The sequence below is a fragment of the Amia ocellicauda genome, chromosome 3 (genome assembly GCF_036373705.1).
Source record: "Amia ocellicauda isolate fAmiCal2 chromosome 3, fAmiCal2.hap1, whole genome shotgun sequence".
Taxonomy (NCBI): Eukaryota; Metazoa; Chordata; class Actinopteri; order Amiiformes; family Amiidae; genus Amia; species Amia ocellicauda.
Genome location: NC_089852.1, coordinates 34,488,707 through 34,515,748, shown reverse-complemented (window position 1 = coordinate 34,515,748; position 27,042 = coordinate 34,488,707). Strand labels below are relative to the sequence as shown.

The 27,042-nt window shown below is 38.6% G+C and overlaps 1 long non-coding RNA gene across 1 annotated transcript in view; it reads right to left on the bottom strand.

Annotated features, from left to right (window-relative positions):
* Positions 1-1,898: 1,898 nt before the first annotated feature.
* LOC136746554 (uncharacterized) overlaps positions 1,899-27,042 on the bottom strand; it is a 50,370-nt gene continuing 25,226 nt past the window's right edge. Inside the window, exon 3 of the long non-coding RNA XR_010816401.1 lies at positions 1,899-1,982. This is a non-coding gene — a long non-coding RNA (uncharacterized LOC136746554). The remainder of the gene's footprint in view (positions 1,983-27,042) is intronic.

Here is a 27,042-nt window from a genome sequence, read left to right as displayed (position 1 = left end):
TAAAAGATAAACAGGTTTCAAATTATGTGTTTATCCTGCCCCAGGTCATAAGGGTCAACCTCCAGTTACTATCTACATAATACATACATTTTGGTTCTTTCCCACAGAATACAAGAGTCAGCTCTTAGTTGTCCCTTTCCTGCACTGTAGTTCCTGTTGTCTCTTACAGAATACGAGAGTAAGCCATTATTTGTTAATTCCTATTGTTTTCTATGGAATGCAAGAGTCAGCCCTTGTCTATATTTTACATAATACATACATTTCTATTGACTCCTACAGCATGCAAAAGTCAGCTTTTAGCTGGAATCCTCCTGCTCAGTAACACATTCAGTTTCCCTACATTTGTCTTGATTCCTATATAATAGTTTTACACAAGGCTCCCATCCCCTGCCTTCAGCTGCTCTCCCCGTCTGCTGTGTGGACAGACTCCACACTTCATTTTCCCAACCACAGAATATAGAGGCTTTTGTGGGCAGCCATACAGATAATAAACACCAAAAATAAGAAAAGAACTGAAAATAAGTCTCTATACACTTTGCACTTTAAATGCCACTTCCAGAACAACAAATCCTTGCAGAAACAATTCAGCAAATATTGTCTGAAAGACAGCCTTGATAGTACACCTGTCTGCAGCACTAATTCTCCAGCACTGCAGTGAATTCTGGGGGGTTGTGAAAAGTCAAATCCACCTGCAAGCTCGTGCTGCATCTGAATCACATTCTCCATGATTTCGTGTTATTATCCAGAGGACAATGGATTGCCAAGAACACTTTCACATTCTTTTGTTTCTGAGTTCTCTTGGTTTTGCATTCACCCTCTGAATTAGCCATAACAAAGATAAGTGTTGCCATGGGGATTCTGAATGGACTACTTGTCTTCCTGCAAAACTCCTTCATGGACCAATGTTTTTTGTTTTTTTTTCTCCACTATTGTTTGTTTTTATTATATGTATTTAATTGTATTTTTGTCTGGTGCAGTATCATCATACAGCCACCAGATGGCCCATGACAGTCCTTCAAGCTCAAGGCTTCTTCTTTGGCCACAATATGACCACTCCCCCTTCCTCCTGTCTAATTTAATACAGATTACTCTCCATCATGCAGACAGGTCTTAGAGCATTGCAATGGACACGCTTCACTGGGTGATACTGTTCTACAACAGTGAGTCGGAGTGCCGTGCATTACATAAACATTCTCTTCTGACATTCAAGAAGGCTGGGTGTCTCAGGCCCAGGCCCAGGCCCGAATGCATTCCTCCTGGACTTCCTGGCTCATGTTATACAAAAATAATCAGTAGGTAACTCCTACATCATGTCAAATTTTAACCATAAATGCATTTGTTACTTGTGCTATTTCCATATGATTTGTTGTTTTACATAATGTTCAGGGTTTTATTTTAAGAGTTTATGTAGTGTAGTTTTTTTTTTTTACTCCTAAATCTGACTTCTGAAATGCAGAACCAGAAAACATCTGAGCATTCTAGGGAAAGGTCAGAATACTTGTAATACATGTATATAAACAATTGATTTCTACATCGTAATTACTGCTGCCAAAGAGAAGACGTATCTGCTGTTTTTGTACTGATTCACATTGAAAAGATTAGAAATAAACACTTGCTTATATAACAAGACTGGTCTGCCATAATTTGGGCCAAATCCAAAAAGAAGAGTATTTACTATAGAGAAAATGAGTGTTTGTTTCATAATAAATCTGGATGGTGTTCTGGAAGAGAACACAGGCAAAAGAAGCGGCCAAGAGACACCAAAGAACAGGTTACCTTTTACCTTCACAATCTTTCCCCCTCAATCCAGAAATTCACACAGGTCCTATTACTGAGTATCTCAAGGTCTCCAGTTACTTCTGAAAGTGCCCATGTTATTGATCAATCTGTTTTACTTACAAGAATTGATCTGGCATTAGTTTCCTCTTCTCTTCCTCAGTTCTCCAATGTCACCATCAGACTGAAACTTCACTTCATGTGCCCTGTAAAACAGGTAAACACTTCTGACTTCCTTCATAAACTAAACACTCAATCAAAGCAACAAAAAAGAAAAAGAAAAACACTTTAAGAGCCAAAAAACAGTAATGAATAAAGTCAAGCACAGATGGTTACTTTTTTTTTTTTTTTTTTTAATACGTTATTCATAAATCATATTTTGCTTCCGTTTCAGGAAGAGTGTTACTAAAATATAGCCTTTTGGCAGCATCTCTGAAAGGCAGCTCATGTTACAGTGACAACACAGGCATCAATTGTTGTGTGTAATTAAATAAAATTGCAATGCTGTCAATTAATACATAAAAAAGCCCATATTGTATGCAGATATACTAATGTAATGTTAAAGAGACAAGCGCTAATGGCTTAATCTCAGTAAACATTACCTCTAAATGTGATACCATTCATTATGTGGGACTGTTGTACCCTGAGGTACAGCTATATCATACAGTCTTTATTTTTTATGATTGAGTCCATCAGTGGAATTACTGAAATTTGGAAAGAACACCTGTTTAATATAGAGTTATACAGAACCCGGGTGGAATAAGTTTAATGTTTATTACTTGGTGGTGCCACACAAAGCAGCAATGTCCATTACAGCTTGAATGATCATCAGACACCAACACCACTGAACATGTGTGGGCTATCCTCGACTGATCCCTGTAAACATTTCCTAAGACTCTGTAATGCAGAGTTGGTGCCAGGAAAGAGGCTGAAACGTGGCCCTGCATAAAGCAAATGGTGCCCAACGTAAAATAGTAACCCTGAGTGTGGGTGTCTATTTACATATGCACTATGTATGGGAACCAAAATATGGGCCACTTTGTGCATCAGCTTAGGAAAACGTTTACAAATATTTTCAGATGCCCAAGATGGCACACTTTGAAGACGATGACCATCAAGACTACAGTGCCATTGCCAGCAGTCAGAGTTGCTTGCTGACAGGTTTTCTATCCCAAGCATTGAAACATCACTGAATTTGGAATCCTACTGCCCTATAGAAGACAGGGTTCGGGTACAGTGGTAACACAAAGGATAGAAGGAATATATCATAGAGCTAACAGAGAAAAAACAACAGTAAGAACGCATGGGGAGGGAAACGAAGACAACATCCCTACAGGAAGAGCATCTTTGATTCCACCCAATACAGAAAAAAGACCGATCGGGGACCAGATAAAGTCCAAATAATAACTGCTTGACTAACCCTGGGGCTACATAGTATGGTTCTTAGCGATAAGTTTAGAAAATCGAACCACTCCAGTAAAACCACAAATAAATGCTCCGGGGATATCTGATTAAGAACTTTAGATCTTAAAGGGTGTCCACTTTGTCAAACTCATCCCAGATACCAAAACCCGAGGACAATATCATAAAATCAAGCGCCATCAGATTCAGGACAGAAGACAGGAGGCATATTTGTACACTGCAATCTGAGCGTGTGGCACATCCTCTCAAGTCACATTGTAGCTGCTGATCCCACTCCTAGCCCTCCAGAGCCGCCCGGAGGTCAAAGATCAGTTAGCATAGAGAAGCTGAAAAGCATCTTTGGTCCATGTGGGCTGTCCTGGTTTCAAACTGCTGTTACATTCCAATAGAGAAAAACATTTAGCGACTACCTAAATCGGGGTACAATTCCAGTCATAATACCCAGGTTCCTGGCACTATCCTAGACATATTTATTTAGTCTGTTTAATGATGGAGAAAGTGAGTTTTTTTTTTTTTTTCTGACATTCAGGCAAGTTTTTTCTTTCTTTCTTTTTTCCCTTCCTTAGCTCAAGTCACTTCTCCTCTCAGTTTAGAAGTCTGAATGTTGTGTATTCATATCTGCTCTAAAGAATAAAGAAGATCATTGATATCACACATCAAGAGCTACCAAGATGACAGGCAGCATTTTCTGTTGCAGGGAATTGTAAAACATTTACTTTAACCGTTTCAATGTGTTGTCACATTCGAGGTTCGTCAGGATCTTATGCAGCAGCTGCCTACGGTATGGAGAGCCTCGGCAGAGATGTGCTCTTTTCGGCAATAATGAAGTTGATGGAGAAAGTTCAAAATATTCATTAACAATGACTAGCATCCACTTATTACAGATAGGTGGCTTTTGATGTGATGTCAGAAAGATGAAAAAGGACAAAGATTACTTTTCTTCATTTATTATTGTTTCTAGGATGGGTTTGTTTTGTATGGTTTTTTTTTTAATATGTTTATAAACATTTGGAAGCAAAATACTTCAAAGAGCCCTTAAATAAAAATGTACATGTTCAACCAAACAGGCTACTGCGATTCAATTTTCACTAAGGACTAAAACAACAATATTTATTATTTATATATATTGACTCATGTGATCTGTCAATTTCTCCTGAACATGCAAATGTATCCAGGATTTCAGGTGACTAACAAAACATATCTATACTATACTTTACAGCACTAAACATTCACAGACTTTGGGCACATGCAAGTGTCAGAAAGGGTAGATGAATGAGGTAGTTCAAAAAAGAAAAGGTGATTTGTAGAAGAGCTCTGTTGAAACTGGAGGTCCCACCAAGACTGCTAAACTATATTTCTCAGCGATGTTCGGTCATGGTGCAGGGCCTGTACTTATACAATACAGAGCAGTTTTAAAATCAAACACCTTGTAAATATAATAGTTTACAAGCACTGATCAATTACAGCTCAGCACTTGAAGGCAAAATAAGCTCCCGGCCCCATGAAGTAGACATCCACTGAAAGTTTAAATCTTTTTGCCACACAGTAAATTCCAGTTCCTTCAGAAGACAGCTCCAGGACGGCAGTGCAGATGAGCTACAGTAAAAGCGCTTTTTCCAATTTCCGTCTGATCTCTTGGAACATAAAAATTTAATGCCGCCTGAGACCATACACACTGCAAGTGGTAGTTAAGATATTGATATAACATGGAAGTTTTCCCAAGACAGATTTATGAACACAGTTTTATCACATAACCGCATATATAGATGCTAAGTGTCTCGAATCACCTCAATAGCTGACCGATATATTAAAAGGGCAAACAGTGCTGTCCACTAATGATCCAGCATCTTCTTTATAGCTACGAAGTACCACACACTGACAGCAGAAGCAAATATATATATTAACAAGCCCTCACAATATATATGATTCACTAATGGTTACCCCAAATGATACCTCTTCTTTTAGGGTAGGAAACTTCTCATATTCTGACGCACGCTTGACTAACGTGAAGCATGTGGCATTAATCTTCGGTGTATTATTAAAACAAACACCACAAATAAATCCTTTGTTTTACATTGCTGTTTTAAAACTCAAAATCTGACAACTACACGAGATATGTCATGAAAAATAATCTCTAAGGTGAATGTGCACATGAGGCTGCTTTTGAAACAACTAATTCACTTTGGAGGAAGAGAGAGATTAATTTTATCACTGGGGTTTAACGCATGCAGCGCCACAGCAACTTTAGTGTGGTTTCTTCAGATATCCTGCCACCCCCCCCTCCCCGCCTCCCTCCCTTTATACCATTGTTTTTCACTGATTCATTCCTGATTGCATCATTCACTGTCTCATGGAAGACGACTGCTGTTCCACTAGGGCACCAAGAAGCAAGTACCGTATGTTCAAAGTAAAATCATAACAATGCCCAAAACTGTGAAATTAAGGCAGCAGAACAGGGTGGTAGGAACTAGTGTGCAGTTTATCATACATATTTATCATACTTGAGTATTTGTTAGCATGTCAGCCTACTGAGGCATCAGGTGCAGTCTTACACTGGAATCTGTACTAGTATGTCAAATCTACCCAAGATTTGATTCCCCGAGTTCAGAGTCCAAGTCTTGATTTGAAGTCCGCACATTGCAAAGGAAAGCAAATGCAATTTTGTATCATGTAATTATTTATGGAGCTGTAGCCTCACTTCACTGACTGAATGGAATTGTAAATCCTTAAAAGGACTAACTCTGCATTTGTGTATCAGCTGAATATAGTATATCGATTGTCCTGGAATTTCTTGGCTTGCAGTTTTCTCCATACTTGATGTGTTCAAAACAGGACAACGATTTTCATTTTGGTCCACATCCTGGTCTTTCACTACAAAAACCTGATTGTAAATGGAGACACAGCAGAACATACAGACCAAGTGAGAGCGAGGGACAGAAAGGGCGAGTGATACAGAGACTGGCAGAGGTATAAATAAATGGATACACAGACTATAAATATATATAATTTGCTTTCTGAGAGGCATCATATGGCTGCTTATAGCTCTCAGGCTGAATATGTGAAACAGTAAGCGATCCTGTGTGGGAAAACTAGATACAATACATTGTGGCAAACAGATCAGATTTAAATATCCATCTCTGCCAAGTTACGACACTATTGTGGATGTATTTCGACGTGCTAAGAAATGTTACAATTGAACAAACTAACCCTTTATGTAGGGGTATAATATTATACAAAATAAAAAACAGGTTTTGCCCAAAGTTATGATTTTTCAAGACCTGCCCTGCCCTGGTCCCTCTGTTGAGTTTGTGCTATTCACCATGAAAGACGTTTCTGTAATATAGTGTAATTACCACAGCAGCACAACAGATGGCAGTGAGGAGAATACTGCAGCTACACTGTTTATCACTGTAGGAAATATACCTATAAAACATTAGGTATGTGGGTAGCTAAATTAATCCTATCTGTAGCCCAGAAATGTCACCAAACTGGACTTAAAGTAAATCAACAATAAATGTATATATGAAAGGCATAGCTACATAAAATGTGAAAGTGTTTTCCATAGGCAGTTGACCCAGTAAGAAGTCAAACACAAATTGGCAGGTTAAAGACAATAGCAATCTACAATGGAGGATACAGTACATTAGTAGCAGAAGTGCAATGAATCAAAGATACATACAATAAAAAAGACTGCAATCTGTATCAGTCTATGCATCTTTATTTAAACTGGGACTCTGCCAGAACACTGATGAGCGAGAGAAGAAAAGGAAAACAAAAAAGACACAAAAAAGAAAAAGGCAGGAGATGAAAGCCACATGCAATAGTACCTCTTGGACAGTTGAGCATGTAGATTTAATACCATAACTGACGATATTAGCATGAGGAAATACTGGGTTGTGTAGCAGTATTGTGTAGCTTCAACCTGGTAAACATTTGTGAAACTCTGGAATCTTTATATATATTAAACGAAACAAAAAACAGGCTTCAACTACAGTGCAGAGTTGAGTATACTAAGCAGTTCCAAAGAAGAAACAAAAGTAAATAATCTGTGGACCATATTGCTCGGGTGAAGCATCTGGAATGCACTTAAACAACTAAACACAGCCATCTTACAGCAGACATTTGTGGAGGAAAATATTTCTAAAATATTACTTTTCTTGTAAACGACAATTTTAGCAGGATTTTACTGGGCAGACTAATCTCCTAAATGGGGCAGAATTTGGGTTCCCATGCTGTACGTGTTTAATTTGGAAAGGCCTTCCCTACTGTACTGTAAGCAAAAGAAGCATTGCAGAAATAAATACGTTTAAAGGTGGCTCAATCTGGTCGCTTACATAAAAAAGCGAGGATTACTCTGTGAAAATACTTGATTTTCAGATTCGATATCCACGCCTATGCTCCGAAATGCAAATTCTCACCCGTTAATTTCATGTGGGTAACCACATTCAGAAAATGCCCAAGAAGAAATCTTGCGGCTCTGTGTTCATCGTTTTTATGCCACCATCCCAGAGGGAATGCTTATAATTACCAGCTTAAAAGGAAGAAATGGCAGATTCCCAAATATTTGCATGTTGCTCATCTGATGTCTGCACACAACTAATTCAAATTATCACTTTGTTTTACCTTTGCTTAGTTGGGCAGAGTTACGATCCACATTCACAGCTATCTGGCCAGTATGATAAATCATGGTTACTTTGTCTAAAGATGGAGGGAGGCTCAGACTCTGAAGGGTGGGTGGATTTAGCGTGTTACCTGAATATCATAACCATTTTAAATATATTTGATTTACCTTTTCTGTCAGGGAAATAGTATAATGCAAGCAGAGTCAAAGATTTAGTAACAATTGACTCTGAGTCTATGGAGGGAATGAACTATAATCAATTCTGACAAGGACCATCGGATTTTTGCATAAAACTCTGTATTATACCATTTGTCGCATAATTGCATAAGCAAAATCTCTAATTTCTTTGTCAATACACTAAGAGATGTCCCACCAGCAAATCACCAGAGGGTTAAATGGCTTGTGGAATCCAGCAGTTCTGTTCAGTAATTCAGAGCAAAACATACAGAAAGAAATAACAAAAGAAGGGAATAATTGCCAGTGCATATGGTAATGAATCATTAATGGCCAAGGTTTCAGAGAAAAAAGTAATATTATACTCAGCTTATGTTTTAATTGATTTATTAATATTTAATCACAAGAATGTAATTTAAGCTCCCTATGATTTAGCTTTCATAAACCTTCCAATTTCAAAAATTCAAACTCCATTTAAAAAGAGAGAAGCAATTAACTTTTGTCTTGTCAGCCCAAATAAAAAAAATAAAAAAAAAGTTATGTTTAATTTTGTATTAGAAATACTTGGAATGTTTGTTATATATATATATATATATATATAAAGAACGAACAAAAATAAAGCTGCAAAGCTAAATAGAATTACCTAAGTGATATACAATACCAGGTTAATCTTTCTCATTGTGTGCATACATTATCCATACGTTTTAAAACAAGCAAATCTCTTGTAAAATAATTGTACAGTTTAATAACTCATATCTTATAAATGCAGGCTTCAATTTTCATTCTGACACTTTCTACCTGGTATATGAAAGAACATATCTGAGACTTGCTTATACTTAGATCTACGGAGGTTTGTTTATCCACAAACAACTAGTATACCTAAGTCAGGTGTATCTGTCCATAAGAACATTCCAAATGAAGAACTGAACAAGATGGCAGGGTTGAATCCAGAATTAACTTGCATCCATCTGTATATTTTCTGGTGAATATCGAAAATATTGGTGAAATAAAATAAAAGTAGCAGATTGTTTCCATATGCCCCCAAAGCATATTTTACATATGTGTGAAAGCTCCATTATCCTGGATTTAATTGAGAAGAATATTAGACAAAAAAACTAACTAAAATGCATTTAACTGAACCGAATGTCAATGGTGATTCCAAGCCAGTCCCTTCTGGTAAATGCACAGCCTGCGTAAGCCACGTGTAAATAGACTGTTTCATGGAAATGACGAGCTGGATGTGTAAGTACAGATAAACAAATTCAGATATTTCTGGAGTGCTAAAAGGGATTTCATTTTTCTCTGTCTTCTCTTTTCCATAAAGGCATTCACCTGAAGCAGAGTTTAGCCATCAAGTCCATTGAAACACCTTTAAGCATCGTGAGGACCAGAAATTACACTCATACCATAGAAAACATAAAGGATGTGTCGATCTACATGTATCACTCCTCAAACTTAGGGATAGACCATGCCCACCGAGGGATGGGGTGAAGCTAGGTGGCTCAATCCTCTGAAGCACCGAACTAGACAGCACCCCAACCTGAAGAAGAAAGATAAGCACACTGAGCCGCTTCAGGACTAATTTGTGGAGCACAGAGATTAAATGATAGTTTCTTGCTGAAGAATAGTGTAGCCCAGTGGAATCTAGACCCTAAAATGTTGAACACCGTTCACTGGAGAGGAAGACACAGAGACACTGCACATCTTAATACTCCCTGCTCACAACCCTGGCGATCCCCCAAATAAATTCAGTCTAAAGCTCTCTACAATGCAATATGAGAGCCTCCCCCCTGCCCCGCACTTCTATGGATACTCACTCTTGGTATGACAGTCTCGAAAAACAAGACATATAGAAGGGAGCATGTTAATTATTAAATCAAAGGCCGCCTTTAGAACACATGTTAAAAAGCATGAATACAAAATACCCCCCTTTCACATGAAGGAACAGTGATTTCAATTACCCAGTCTCAATACACCCACTGGGTTCACACAAAAAATAATGGATATTCCTCAATTTCTGAGGAAAAAATAAAAAAGGTTTAAAGTACTAAATCCCATTGGTATTCCTTTGAAGTACTTCCACCTGGTCCCAGCAGAAAATAAGCAAAGAAAATAAATGAGATAAAACAGAACCATCTAGTATCTACTACTAATAACTCAGTGAAATGACACACTCAAATCTCAGAGATATAATCGACCCCACAATGAACAAAAAACAAATTTATATTTTATTTTTTCCAATTAAGAACAGCCTTAAATCCAGGAAATTAAATTTTGTTTTCTCTTATTTTAAATTCTTACACCTTTGAGTAGGAACACTCGTTCCTTGCGGTTCTAATGCATTCCTTAAGTCCAATGTGTGTAATTAATTAATTAATTGGGTCTCAGCTTACACACTGTATAGGGTAGAAGAGTTGGGGTTGTGAATTGTTGCTGAAGAGGAAGGAGGCAGCAGTTGATTGTTGAAATGGCATGGCCGGCGACTGTCCTTTTTTTATTTCTATTTTATTTTTTTATAGCAAATTCAGTTCACAAAATATACAGTACTGTGCAAAAGTTTTAGGCAGCTGTGAAAAAATGCTGTAAAGTAAGAATGCTTTCAAACATAGACATGTTAATAGATTATATTTATCAATAAACAAAATGCAAAGTGAGTGAACAGAAGAAAATTCTACATCAAATCAATATTTGGTGTGACCACCCTTTGCCTTAAAAACAGCATCAATTCTTCTAGGTACACTTGCACACAGTTTTTGAAGGCACTCAGCAGGTAGGTTGGCCCAAACATCTTGGAGAACTAACCACAGTTCTTCTGTGGATTTAGGCAGCCTCAGTTGCTTCTCTCTCTTCATGGAATCCCAGACAGACAATGATGTTGAGATCAGGGCTCTGTGGGGGCCACACCATCACTTCCAGGACTCCTTGTTCTTCCTTACGCTGAAGATAGTTCTTATTGACTTTTACTGTATGTTTGGGGTCGTTGTCATGCTGCAGAATACATTTGCCTCCCTGATGGTATTGCATGATGGATAAGTATCTGCATGTACTTCTCAGCATTGAGGAGACCATTCATTCTGACCAAATCCCCAACTCCATTTGCAGAAATGCAGCCCCAAACTTGCAAGGAACCTCCACCATGCTTCACTGTTGCCTGCAGACACTCATTCATGTACCGCTCTCCAGCCCTTCAGCGATCAAACTGTCTTCTGCTACAGCCAGATATTTCAAATTTTGACTCATCAGTCCAGAGCACCTGCTGCCATTTTTCTGCACCCCAGTTCTTGCGTTTTCGTGCATAGTTGGCCTTGGCCTTGGTTCCACGTCAGAGGTATGGCTTTTTGGCCGTAAGTCTTCCATGAAGGCCACTTCTGACCAGACTTCTCCGGACAGTAGATGGGTGTACCAGGGTCCCACTGATTTCTGCCAATTCCGAGTAAGTTTCCTTGGCCGACCACTGCGTCTACGGTACTCAACGTTGCCCATTTCTTTGTGTTTCTTCAAAAGAGCTTGGACATCTGGAAACCCCTGTCTGCCTTGAAATGTCTGCCTGAGAGAGACCTTGCTGATGCAGTATAACTACCTTGTGTCTTGTTGCTGTGCTCAGTCTTGCCATGGTGTATGACTTTTGACAGGAAACTGTCTTCAGCAACCTCACCTTGTTAGCTGAGTTTGGCTGTTCCTCACCCAGTTTTATTCCTCCTACACAGCTGTTCCTGTTTCAGTTAATGACTGTGTTTCAACCTACATTTTGAATTGATGATCATTAGCACCTGTTTGGTATAATTGTTTAATCATACACCTGACTATATGCCTACAAAATCTCTGACTTTATGCAAGTGTACCTAGAAGAATTGATGCTGTTTTGAAGGCAAAGGGTGGTCACACCAAATATGACTTTATGATTTAGACTTTTCTTCTGTTCACTCACTTTGCATTTAGTTAACTGATAAATATAATTATTAACATGTCTATTTTTGAAAGCATTCTTACTTTACAGCATTTTTTCACACCTGCCTAAAACTTTTGCACAGTACTGTATATTTTAACCATCTTCAGCAGGCGGCATAATTCAGCGCTCTGACTTCGTGTTTGGATTCCTTGAAAGACAAGCGTTCACCAAATGATACAAAGGCACATGACAAATGACCGCAGCAAATGTGGAGAGAACAAGTTTCCAAAAGGGACTGTCTCTGGTTAAAAAAAATAAAAAATACTTCGCCAAAAACCCTGCCAGCTAGAGGGTTCACTGCACCATACAGGGCTCAAATGGGGCACTTTGGATGGGTCTCCTGGTTATAGAAAGAGTAAGAAGTAGTAAGCATCATAGCTTAAATATCATAAATGTGCAAAATTGTTCTCTCTATTGGCTCACTTCTGAGTTAACCATACAGAAAGACAAATATAATAGAAAAAGGTTTCAAATCTGCTGGCTCTGAGACCATCAATCCAGTCCAGCATTGTGCCACACCCTTCTGCTCTCTATAGCCCTCTGAGTTACTAACCTTCATCTGCAACGCATGATTGCAACTAACTTACACACACTAAGCAGCAGAAATGATGTTGCCCAAATTAATATACAGCCTTAACAACAGCAACACCACCAAATATAAAAAGCAATATATAAATTGGCTTGTCAGCTTACACTTTTTTTTTTTGAAGTGCTGCACTGGTAATTGTGTTTAGTCATAATTTGGTCATTTTAATTAAAATAAAATTAAACCTTTCAACAGCTAAATCATTCCAGCTTTCATAAAGTCATAGCTCAGTGCAATTTCCAAGTACATCAATAAGACAGGGAGTCCATTTCAAAAACCTACCTAAACCATCGCCCTTTATGAACTTCACAGCTTTTGTGTATTCAGAGTGACAGAATTCAATAACGGAAGGGAAGCAATTAGAGTAATCAGTGCATTAAGGATGATATTAATGGTAATGGTATATTCAACCATTAAGGTCAATCCCAATACAAACTGTGTGCGCCACAGAGCAAATTCACTTCAACACTGCCATCTATTAAAGCATTCATGGCAAAACACAAAACACTCCATACAAAATCTGCAGACAGATTCCATACTTCAGAAATCAATTAAGACTGGAATGCATGGCAGATTCTTAAAAAATTAGATACATTAAGCACTACACACACCTATATCCATATGTATACACACACATACACCGATCATCCATAACATTATGACCACCTGCCTAATATTGTGTAGGTCCCCCTTTTGCCACCAAAAGAGCCCTGACCCGTCGAGGCATGGACTCCACTAAACCTCTGAAGGTGTGCTGTGGTATCTGGCACCAAGACGTTAGCAGCAGATCCTTTTGGCCTCCATGGATCGGACTTGTTTGTCCAGCACATCCCACAGATGCTCGATTGGATTGAGATCTGGGGAATTTGGAGGCAAAGTCAACACCTTGAACTCGTGATTCATCAGACCGGGCCACCTTTTTCCATCGCTCCGTGGTCCAGTTCTGATGCTCACGTGCCCATTGTAGGCGCTTTTGGCAGTGGACAGGGGTCAGCATGGGCACCCTGACTGGTCTGCGGCTACGCAGCCCCATACGTAACAAACTGCGATGCACTGTGTGTTCTGACACCTTTCTATCAGAACCAGCATGAACTTTTTCAGTAATTTGTGCTACAGTAGCTCGTCTGTTGGATCGGACCACACGGGCCAGCCTTCGCTCCCCACGTGCATCAATGAGCCTTTTCCGCTTTTCTTTCCTTGGACCACTTTTGATAGGTACTGACCACTGCAGACCGGGAACACCCCACAAGAGCAGCAGTTTTGGAGATGCTCTGATCCAGTCGTCTAGCCATCACAATTTGGCCCTTGTCAAAGTTGCTCAGATCCTTACGCTTGCCCATTTTTCCCACTTCTAACACATCAACTCTGAGGACAAAATTTTCACTGGCTGCCTTATATATCCCACCCACTGACAGGTGCCATGATAACGAGATTATCAGTGTTAATCACTTCAGTGGTCAGTGGTCAGTGGTCATAATGTTATGGCTGATCGGTGTATATACACACACACACACACACACATATCACCATCAGCCTATTGATGCACTACTGGATAGAGGTCTCAATAAGATATTTTCACTTGCTTTGACCTATAGCTTCTCTTTTCCATGTCACGCCTGTAAAGTCTAAAATTTAATCTTCCCACCTTCTATGTGGTCATCTCTTGGGATTCATTCAATAACTTCCTTTCTCCATCTTTGAGCTGTTTTTCTTGCAATGTGTCTGGCCCATTGACATTTTCATTCTTTCACAACCACATATTTTGGTTTGTTCTCTGATCCATTCATTTATTTTTCTGTCTCTTGTTATTCCAAGCATTTGTCATCTGCACTTTCTGTATCATTTTTGCATTAAGTGATCAGGTTTCACAGCCATAGGAGAGCACTGGTAGTATGCATTGATCAAATTCTTCTCTCTTCAGGTATTTTGTGGTAGATGTCTAAATGTTTTATTTACCTATTTTCATTTATGTAGTTAAAACTTTTTTACATATATATTTATTTATATATATTTCAGAGTTTATATTTGGGAGAATATCTCCAAAAGTTGAGAAATTCCAGTTAAAGAATTTTTTAAAATTAATTTTATTGCAAACTAAAAAGTGTCCAAATATTGTATCACCTAAAGCAGAAGCATTGTTTCAATACAGTTGGGAATATTAGCATATATATACACACATACACACACCCAGACAGGTGACAAATTAAAGGAAAACCTGAATAAATGAGTGGAAGAACGTAACAAATGCAGATGCCTCCAAACAGGTGTACTGCATGATACAATTAAGCAATTAACATCCTATCATGCTCTGTGGTGTGTATAAAAATGCTGAGCAGGCCCAGTTGACCTCGATTTTGGATCAAGATGGCAAGAGGAAAGGATCTAAGTGACTTTGAAAGAGGGGTCATTATTGGGGCAAGAATGGCAGGAGCTTCAGTCACACAGACGCTCAACTGGCTAGTGTTCTGGACAAGTGGGCGAGTGCATGTGTGGGACACCAAGAGAACGTGACAGGCCTGACTGCTTGACCCGTACAGTGAGGGGGTCCGGAGGCTCTGTTATGCTGTGGGGGGCATTTTCCTGGCATGGTTTGGGTCCACTTGTCCCCTTAGAGGGAAGGGTCACTGCAAATCATTACCAAGTTATTCTGATTGATCACCTTTATCCTATGGTGAAGCATTTCTATCCTGATGGGAGTGGTCTCTTCCAGGATGACAATGCCCTCATCCACAGGGCACGAGGGGCACTGAATGGTTTGATGAGTATGAAAATGATGTGAATCATATGCTATGGCCTCCGCAGTCACCAGATCTCAACCCAATTCAACACCTATGGGAGATTTTGGACCAATGTGTTAGACAGTGTTCTCCACCACCATCATAAAAACAACAAATGAGGGAATATCTTTTGCAAGAATGATGTTCATCCCTCCAGTAGATCAGAGACTTGTAGAATCTGTGCCAAGAGCATTGAAACTGTTCTGGCGGCTCGTGGTGGCCCAACATCTTACTGAGACATTTCATGTTGGTTTTTCCTTTAATTTGTCACCAGTCTGTATGTGTATGTACACTCACCTAAAGGATTAATAGGAACACCATACTAATACTGTGTTTGACCCCCTTTCGCCTTCAGAACTGCCTTAATTCTACGTGGCATTGATTCAACAAGGTGCTGAAAGCATTCTTTAGAAATGTTGGCCCATATTGATAGGATAGCATCTTGCAGTTGATGGAGATTTGTGGGATGCACATCCAGGGCACGAAGCTCCCGTTCCACCACATCCCAAAGATGCTCTATTGGGTTGAGATCTGGTGACTGTGGGGGCCAGTTTAGTACAGTGAACTCATTGTCATGTTCAAGAAACCAATTTGAAATGATTCGACCTTTGTGACATGGTGCATTATCCTGCTGGAAGTAGCCATCAGAGGATGGGTACATGGTGGTCATAAAGGGATGGACATGGTCAGAAACAATGCTCAGGTAGGCCGTGGCATTTAAACGATGCCCAATTGGCACTAAGGGGCCTAAAGTGTGCCAAGAAAACATCCCCCACACCATTACACCACCACCACCAGCCTGCACAGTGGTAACAAGGCATGATGGATCCATGTTCTCATTCTGTTTACGCCAAATTCTGACTCTACCATCTGAATGTCTCACCAGAAATCGAGGCTCATCAGACCAGGCAACATTTTTCCAGTCTTCAACTGTCCAATTTTGGCGAGCTTGTGCAAATTGTAGCCTCTTTTTCCTATTTGTAGTGGAGATGAGTGGTACCCGGTGGGGTCTTCTGCTGTTGTAGCCCATCCGCCTCAAGGTTGTACGTGTTGTGGCTTCACAAATGCTTTGCTGCATACCTCGGTTGTAACGAGTGGTTATTTCAGTCAAAGTTGCTCTTCTATCAGCTTGAATCAGTCGGCCCATTCTCCTCTGACCTCTAGCATCAACAAGACATTTTCGCCCACAGGACTGCCGCATACTGGATGTTTTTCCCTTTTCACACCATTCTTTGTAAACCCTAGAAATGGTTGTGCGTGAAAATCCCAGTAACTGAGCAGATTGTGAAATACTCAGACCGGCCCGTCTGGCACCAACAACCATGCCACGCTCAAAATTGCTTAAATCACCTTTCTTTCCCATTCAGACATTCAGTTTGGAGTTCAGGAGATTGTCTTGACCAGGACCACACCCCTAAATGCATTGAAGCAACTGCCATGTGATTGGTTGGTTAGAGAATTGCATTAATGAGAAATTGAACAGGTGTTCCTAATAATCCTTTAGGTGAGTGTATATATATATATATATATATATATATATATATATACACACACACACACACATATATATATAAATAAATAAATAAATTGCACAGATCAATGTGAAATACCCCCCCAACACACACATACAAAATACTGCAAGACAAACGTGTACACATTGTGTGTCTGGATATGTGTGATTAATATTAAACTTTGCAGTGAAAAAGCTTTGCAAATCTTGTTTGTTTATTTACTGGTAACTTTAGGCAACAAAACACATTTATTTAAAAAAATAAAATAAAGAGATGACAAAAAAAATAGAAAAGAAAAGAGGAGGGTTGTTTACAAACTGCACCATTTCACTGGAAGGAGCTTCATAATGTATTCTGTCATGTCTATAGAATGAACTGGGCTTCCACAGACTCCAGCTTTGTTTACATCTAACAAACACAAATAGAAATTCTGAGATACAAAACATAAACCTAATACCAAGTTTGTATGTAAACACTGTACATAAAGCAAACAAGCTTACAGAAAACATCTGCGAGCTATATGCACCATATTTCCAAGTCAAACAAGGTCAGTCAAGGACACAGTACTGTCTTTTTACAATAAGGTCACAACCCAAACAAGCTTCAGTGCACATGCTCTGCGTTGACATTGCAAGTTCAGACCTAAAGAGGCTTTGGTCCGACTGCCAGCATGATTCTTATCGACATGGACTAATGACTGAATGCTTTGTTTTATATCACACCCCCCCACCCCCCAGGTTTTGTTCTTCACACTAACCTAATCTCATCTAACTTAAACAAAATGTTTTTTTGAATTATTATTGTGAATAATTAACAGTTGTGAAAATTCATCTGTAACAATACATCAATATAATGTTAGAATCTTAAAAGCTCTCCAAACAAACATAGATTAAAAAAACACTAATTTTATATTCAGTATATTAGTTCAGTTTAACTGGTGACGAAAGTGAAGATGAGTAAAAAAAAAAAAAAGTGAAGTGCATCAGACATGGGAAGTTACTCTATAGAGTTTGTAATGGAGACAACAAGCTAATTCATGACTGTTTTCTTTTCTTTTTTTTTTTATAAGCATTTTGTGTATATCTTACATGTATACACTCACATGGAAGATTATATAATTTCTTCCAACCCTTCCCCAGCAGACGCATGTTTGTTCATATCCCATATGGAAGGCTTATGATCAAAGTCCAGCTATTTGAAGGTGAAACACATTATTCAGCAAAGCAGATTGCTACAACAGAGCGGTTGAGAATTATGCTGGGCACTGAAACCTTGTCCTTGCCAACTGGTGGAAGCAGATTTTACCAGTCTTGTTCTAAATCATAAACAAAGCACCTATAGATTGCTGCCAAGGAACAAATACAAATTAGGTCATTTTCCTATGTGTCTTAAAACCTGGAAGCCTGTAGGGTATATTTATACATAAAGATCTGTTTACTGGAACGCTTGTCTCTATTCATCTCAAATATTTCTGTTGCAATGCAAAACAGACTTTATAAGAACAAGACCATCTGTCGTTAAAGGAAAAAAAAGAGAGAGAGAGAAAAAAGTTACTTCTCCTGTGTTGCAGGTATTGCACACATTTCTGGAGTATAAAACTGCTCACTGGTCTTACCTATGAAAGGGCATATCTGCCATGAAATAGCCTACAAAGTTTTAAATTATGAATGTGTTATGAATTACGTGGTGATGTTTTATGATAAAATGGTCATACTTGCATCGTTTCTGGAGTTCAACGGTTTATGGTATCGAAGCTATTCAGTTTACTTTTAGTTGTCAAACCTCTCTCTTTTCAAAGTTTTTAATACGAGAACGTTTCAAGAACTTAGTAGTAGTACATTTTAGAGAACCCTTCGGCAACGCATGCTCAAGCAGAGCAGCCAATATTCAATACATTTTTGATCCATTAGGAGCCTACATTTTTCTTGAGGACAAAGACATTCATTAAAAATAACAAATAATGAAAGTTTTTAAATTCAAAATATTTACAAGGTCAGACATAACTAATAGCTAGATAAAGCAATTTCACTGACAAGATAGGGCAAATTAATTATGATCACTTCTACTACCAATAAAAATTATATATATTTTCTTGTTATTTTAAAAAGCAGTTACACCCCTTCAAATGCCATGTGAGTGAAAACAGACCTTGCTATTTATCTTTATATCGTAACACTTCAACATCTCCAAAGTCCTTTATGAAGTGCATAATACTACTGAGAAGAGTATTAATGCTTCAGACATTTTACTTCAGCAGGGATTTAGCACTGCTTAACGGAGGTTAATTTTCACTTTTTACTAGGAAAGCCCATGTCACTGCAGAGTACTGCACTGTCATTCTGTACCAAAGGCATTTCATGAGGCAAACTCCTAATCTTTTTAAGGGCCTAAATTTGGAACTCGGAAACAAGCAGGAAATATCTTTATCTTGCACTCGATGCCACCTTCCTTGTGATCTGCACAAGACTTAGTTACTTATTTGTTTTTGTCAATGTTTAAAACAAAGTCTCTTTGCATTTTTTGTTTTCTTTCAACTTTCTCCAGACATTTTTCCTTCAGCGTCTCAGTGATTTCACCAGGGCTGTATGAAACCATATGGGTAACAGGGTTAGCTGAGGACACAGTTGCACCCTGGCAGCAGGCCAATTTCCCTATTAGAATCCAAAAGGCATTTTTCAAATCAGTGAAATACCTGAATGGTCATGTATGGATTTCACTGAGGTTTAAAAATAAGACTGAAAAGTGGGTTGGCATTATCATGCACTGCTTTTGCCTCTACAAAATTAAATTGAGGGGTTCAAGTCTTGGAGCAGAAGTGCAGATGAAAAGCAGGCAATGTTGAAACAGCTTTGCATATACAGCCCAACCTACACGGTTCAATATTATTGAATTAAACCTTTTTTCATTTCCGATGACTCAGGCAGACTATTAATAAAGATGATCCATTGTCTGGGCAACATATTTCACAACACATGTCCTCATGATATGCAAGACAATATAGAACTCTGTGTCACACCTTCATTCAACACACAGAACAGTGACAAAGCAGTTAAAATTCCCCACAACAAGAGACTGTTTAACTTGGATAATGACCTACAAAAAAACAGCAGTTGTTTTCCTAAACTCAGGACGGCTGCTCCAAAAGAGAACAAAATGTAGTCAAAGTATATTCGGTGCACACTGCAAAGAAGAATGGCGCGAATGGCAAACACCGGGGATCCTTTTAAATAAGGCGTTATCCAGACTGTGTGATAAGCCCAGTGTTATGGAGATCCGCTTTATCTCGCAGAAAATTCTCCTTGTTCCCCTTTTAGACACTTGCAAACTGAACCTTCCCCAGCCTGAGCCAGCTGTCCTGTGTTGAAGGGAGCCGAGCTGCCCCGTGTGGAGCCCCAGAAAGCTCATTCCCCTCCCTGTTATAAGCAGCAGTAGAGATATGCTATAACAAACAAGAGCAACTCCTCAGCCTTGCCCGTTTAAAAATCAGGCCCTGTGTTTCATGTTATTTTTGAGATATAAATACTGTACATACACACATGCACACACACACCTCTGCCGTTTTAGAATGCGCAGCCTTGACACACACTGACAATATCAGATCCCAGACTGGTTTTTGTACTGCTTATTCTCTTAAGCATGCATGTGTAATTGAACATTGGAAACAAATTCAGGTTGATCTCGAGGAGCCAGTGACCCTGAACTGCTTAATTGATCAACAACTTACTATAAGAACAAATTGCAATGTGAAATAAATATCTAAATCTTGATCCCAACTGTTAATTAGTTAATTTAAATATAAAATGAATTCAAATAATATACATAGGTTGACCATAGCAATTAAACAGGCTATTGTACTGCACTTCACTGTGCCACAGTATTGAGGTGCTCCAATGCCGACTAGGAACTTTTTTAAAAATCAGAATAAAAGAAACCTTAGAATATGCTGCTCCAATCTGTTATGTAAAAACAAAACAAACGAAAAACTCACACACAGATAATTTGTTTTTAACTTAACCCCTTTCATTCATATCTGTTAATATGGATTAATAGTGTACCTTGATTAGATTACCTTTTTTTGAAGTATAAATTTGTAAATTTGAGTTGCCACACTATATGACTGGATTAGTGTTTTTTTAATTTAATACGCATGAAACTCCTTATTATAAGATTTTCTGCCACCATTTTTATTATATTTTCTAGCAATTAAGTTTAATTTCAGTTCTTTTTTATGATTTTGAACTTTATAAAAACAACACAACAACCTACCTACAAACCCTAACTCCCGAACGACTTTGAAAATTCAGAATCATAATTGCCTTTTGCTTATAATCGCAAGCCAAGTTTGCTGAACAATGTGATAATAGATGCTGTATATACGATCACTGTATTTCTATTGAGACATAACATCTCCAAGGAAATTAAACCGAATACCCCATCGTCCAACAAACGTAAGATATTAATAAATGTGAGTTGATAAACTGCAAGAGAACCAAAATTAAGCATATTGTTTTGTTTCAGGAAGGTTGCCGGTTGAGTGATTCACAACAGAAACGCAACAAAGTAACCAGGCAGGATGAAGAACGGCTTCAAAGCTGTACCCCCTATTCAAGTGGTCCACCTGACCTGATTGATCCTAACGCTACAGACTCGTGCTGAAAGAGCGATGCTTCCAGGTGTGTAGATCCCTGAGGTGGGAGACTCCAACACTAGGGCTGCCATCAGCTGTTAACCCCTTACACTTGCAGCCCAGTGTGAGGGGGGGACGGGACCATATGAGAAGCATATGAAACTCAAGCTCAAACTCATAAGTTCAAGGTTAAACATGTTTGATAATATGCTTATATTAATTAGGTATATTTATTAGGGCCCTGAGCCCAGGTTCTCATCAATCCACACTCATTCAGTGCACACGTGTTGAACCTGTGTGAAAGTGAATGGAGAGATAGTGTTCACAGCATTTTTGTCTGGCATCCGGGGAACACATAGCTTTCACTCACACCGTTTTAGATCAGTGGTAATCAAGAATTAACCGTAATGATAGCTACCTTCCTTGTGTTCCTTGATCTTCAGATAAGTTAGGGTATTGTTGATCATGATTGATTGTCATTTATTTTTTAAAGAAAGCTACTATTTATACGTTAGGATTTTGTTTCCGACCCCCCCCCCCCCCCACGCACACAAATAAGTTTTATTTATAAACATGTAAAACGGTCATCACATATCAGATAATGCATATATCCATGTTCAGCCTTAAATTAAAATTGTGGAAAAGAATGTCAAATGAGCCGAGTGATCCTCCATGACAATAATACTGACCTATCCATCAAGATTTGTTACACCCCCACATCCCCCGTCATCCCCATAAAATCCAGCTCCTTCGGCAAGTCACGTTGCTTAAAGCTAAGTGGAAATGAAATACAAAAAGAACTGTTTACTCTGTCACTACTAAATAATGTAAAAGAACACTTCGTAACAGACTATACTTTTCTGTTATTTTTATCCACAGCTACAACTTGAAAGATTTATTCCTCTTCATCTTCTTGGTCCAAAACAAACAAAATAAAATTTCACAAATCATAAAACTTTATCTCATGTTCGCTCAAACAGCTGGAGAAAATAAAATTCCATTGCATGTGAAAATAAAGATGCATTCTGTAGATCAAAGATTAAAAGATATGACTACACAGACTTACTAATGAAACAATGAAGCTGGCATTACTGGTAGTATTATTAAATTCAATAATAAACATAAACATATACAAATAAAATCGGACAACTAAAAACAACAAACAAATGTATACTTTTTTCTTGGCTGGTGTTATTTTTTATTTTTAAATGGTGTCATTTTGTGTAACTTATACTTTAGCTGGACACAATTACACCCCTGTCATTAGCTTTACCTCATGCACAACATGCATTCAATGAGAAACCAGTGTTGGTAAGCAGATATGAATGCCATGTTTCTTTACCCGTGGTATAACACACACTAAGATTATGAAAGCATTTTATTGGAGCATGTTACAACAGAGACATTGGTTGAAAGCTCTATCAATTTCCTGTTTCTTTTCAAGTCTTAAAGCGCATGAATATCGGTCGTGTATCCCTGTGTTTTACAGATTTGCTACTGCCCCAGGTATCAGATAACAAGGGGAAAAAAACATAAATGTGCCAAGTCTCTCTCTTTATTTCCGAATGGTTTCAGAATCTCTCAGACAGTGTCAACTGAGGAAAATGTCTGACCTGGCATGCTACATGACCTCGATATCCAGAGAACTACGGTTTATTTCACAGATGGATAGCAGTGTGTTCCAAAACACAATTTCTATCTTAATTTAATCTCTTTTTTTCAACATTCAGGTCACATTTAGATTTTTTTTTTTTAATAATTATAGAGGATTAATCACCAACTTACTACTTTGTACTGGTAATACCATTAAAAGAAAAGGAAAAAAGGGAAAAATGTGCCAGAAATGTGTGTGTGTGTGTGTGTGTTTGTGGGGGTGGCGGGGGGGTAGAGTAATTGCACACCACTCATCCCCTTTCACCTGTTATTTCACATATTGTACGGATGATTCAGACTCCCGTTTTGAGGAGAAAAAAAACAAAACTAATTTGGACTTCAGCCCCTTCTTTCAATTAAGAAAGGAACAGTTCAGAGCAGAGACGAAATGCCCCGAAACAGATACTGCGCAAGGTAACCTAAGGGACACCAGAGGAAAAGTACACTTGTTATAATGTTACGGTAAAATGAACAGATTAACCATAACAACACAATAAAGAACTTTGTGTCTGCAGAAGTCTGCAGTTGGCATTGACCCCACCAGCTAGCAGTTATGAGAAAGCAGGAAGGCTCAGATGTAATGATTAACTTATATTTAAAAAAGAAATGCATTTGTTATTGCAGGTATTCGAGCTATGTTCACATTTCACATGCCTTTTATGCATTTGACTTCCAACTACAGTCTTTTGGCATGACACTCTAGACTAAACCTGTCACTGTAGGCCATAGTCGTTCTGCCGCAGGACTTTCTTTAAAGCAAAACATAACTTATAAGGTTATATTAGGTTACATGGGGGAGGGGGGATAAAACAATATAAAAAAGGAAATATAAACCAGAAAAAATATAGAACAGTGACTCTTACTAGTGCAGTCGAAAAACATAATATGCAATATAACAGGCAACAGGAATTTGTTATATTATTGAGAACATAAGGGTCTTTGTAACAAATCCAGTTACCAAACTCTGTGACACACAAAAGACATTAAGGCAATGTGAGGTGAAGACGACAACAGAGCCATTTGAGGAGAGGAGCAAAGCGCTCGTGCGCCTGTTGGAAGGAAATTATAATCAAGCACAATTTGGATTCTAACTCATCACCAACGCACAGATCCTTCAGTATGATCTTCACAATTTCAAGAAGTTACATGCATTGCCTTTTTGCCTCATGAAGGTTGTAATGTCAGGTTGAAGTAATGGCACATTATGAATCAAATTACAGGACATTATTAGTTACACAATGTGCATCATGTATAGCACAACATTTCTGTCTCAAAGAACTCTCAAATTCTGCTGGGTCCATTTAAGATTCTTCAGCATGAAAACCCTATTTGTATAATTAAAATCATTACATCTTATTATCCAAGTCACACTTCACTAGAAGATGGACAAACATCTTTTCACAGTCTGCAGACCACACATTCCCCTTGGCTCTCTAGTTGCATTATTTTTCCAGCAAACTGTCCACAGTCATGGCCTTGAAGCATTTTTTAAAGAAAGAGTAACACCCATTTCTTTAAACTGTATATATCACTTTAATGGAAGTACATATTTTCCACATCACAATAACATTAGTCTACGAAACAGCAAACAAGCATATCGAAACATGCGATAGTGCATGTCTGAGCCAAAATGATAGGTTATCTGCTTATTTTTGTCTTGGTAATTTGTTCCATGTGCGTATTATTCTCCCAATACAGAGCAGCACAGGGTCCTTGTACAGAGCAGATTGAGCCATTTCAGATCATAGGAGCTAGGGTCTCTTATTCAAACTGTATGCAGGCAACAAAATAGCAAATATGTGGTTTTAATATTTAAACACCATGCCTGTTTATGCAGATTTACTCAAAATAAGGTAAGAAGCCCGAGATATTAGCACCTGGAGTTGGCCTATATTCAAGAGTCTACAGCTGGTGAAAACATAACTGCCTCAAAGTGCTCTGCAATGAGGCTGGTTTCCATTTCTGTAATACACAGGGCTGCAGTTCAATGCAACATTCAACTGATCCTGGAAGACGAGGGACTGATCACAGCAAGGTCATGTGGTCTACTGGTCTCCATTTCTCACAACCCTCAGCCAGCTGTATGCCACTACCCCATGGGGAATGCCAGCCACAGCCAGCGATGATACCACGAGGCCTCAAATCATGTCTGGGCTACAGCACCCAACCTGGGCTACAACTGGAGTGTTGCACCCGTTGGGCCACGGAATTACATCTCAGGTTTCTCCCAGACAAGATTAGAGGTGATCTTGCATGGGCCAAGTTAAACGTCTCTCCTAGACAGGTTCCCCATAACTCAAGCGCTCCAGTAAACCAATGGCCAACGCATGCGTTTTTCTGCCTCTCGTATTCGAGGGAGACTAATCGTAGTTCAGATTGTACAGTTTGTATATAGTATGGCAGGAACAAGAGAACTCTTAAATGGCAGGCCCGAAGGAAGTCTCATGGCTTTGGCATTCTCAAACGTGGGGCCAATACCCAATCTACTTTTTGTCTGACCAGGTCTGGACCTTTAGCCTCGACAAAGAGCAGTTATAAAAACAAGACAGACAGAACCACACTGGCCGCAATGCATGACACTGTAGAAAACCCCCTTCTTGGTTTAGACAGCAACTACGTAGACTCAGTGTAATGCTGGTGTAGTAAGAGCTACTAAACCATTTAACTGCCAGGCCTACGAGTGAGAAACCAGCACTACTTTCCCCCCCTTTCTTCCCATACAGGCAGTTTCCATGCTTCAATTATTTATTTTTTCGGGTTACGACAAAAGGTTAATTGTTATTCAGCTAAAGATTATACACATTACAAAACAAACTTTTCTTAATTACTAAATAACCTTAAGGTGAACCATCGTGAAAGCTGATACATGATGTAATTAATTACAGCTTTTTGACTAATCAGGCAAATGAGGAGTTGTCTGAATACTTAAACAAAATTGTACTTATAAAATGGATTACTTCTAATTACATTTGTAGGGTTGTTAGTTCAGATGATTGGGAGCAAACAGAGGGCTTGAAGGAAAGAACAATAAATCAGGTTCCATATATGTTACATATATTCTCGTTTCATGCTCAATTTTCAGCCCTGCATAGGGTAGCAATTAATAAATATAATGTATTTTAAATTAATAAACACATGCATTCAGTTCTGCAGTAACTTATACATCCATGTTCCAAGCAGAGAAATTAGATGGTAAACCTTGTTGACATGTGTGAACAAAACTGCCTCAGTTCAAAGAAACCTAAGCACATCATCTGGCTAGATGGCCAATGTACAAACACTGAAGTCATATTGGCTCGTCTGAATTGACAGAGAACAGGCGTGTTGTATCCTGTTCAGACCTTTTATTGAAACGGCTCCCTAAACTCTGTAGGGCTCTGAAACCTGAATTGTAGTATCCAGAAGAAATCACTTGATCCAAACACAAAGTGTGATATATACAAGTACAACAAACCAGCTTTATGTAATGATTGTAAAACAATGAGTAAGAAATAAAAATAAATAAGTAAATCTTGAAATCTTGTGATAGTAATTTTATAAGAGCTGTGTGAGTTTACGATAGCACAATATAATTCCTATGCTGTATCGATTGGGATGAAGCAGGTTTCTCTGGTTAACAGTACAGCACACATTCACTTAAATCACTGAAGCACTTGATGTATACAGTTGTTCGTTTGGAAAGAGCTATTTTGCAGTGCAGAAGAGATACTTGAGGTGGTGCAGGGCAACAGGGTTAACGTTCCTATTATTCAACTGGTCGCTTCTGTCACTCAACACACAGTAAGGTTAAAGTTCACATCTTCTTGGCAGAACTCATTCACTGTTTTGGCAGAGCACAGAGCAGCTAGTGTTCATGTTTAGAAGCAGGGGACGTGACCTCACTTCCTGTTTCCTGAAGCCAACTTCCTCCTTCACCATTCTGCTTAGTAATCGTACAGAAGTTGCG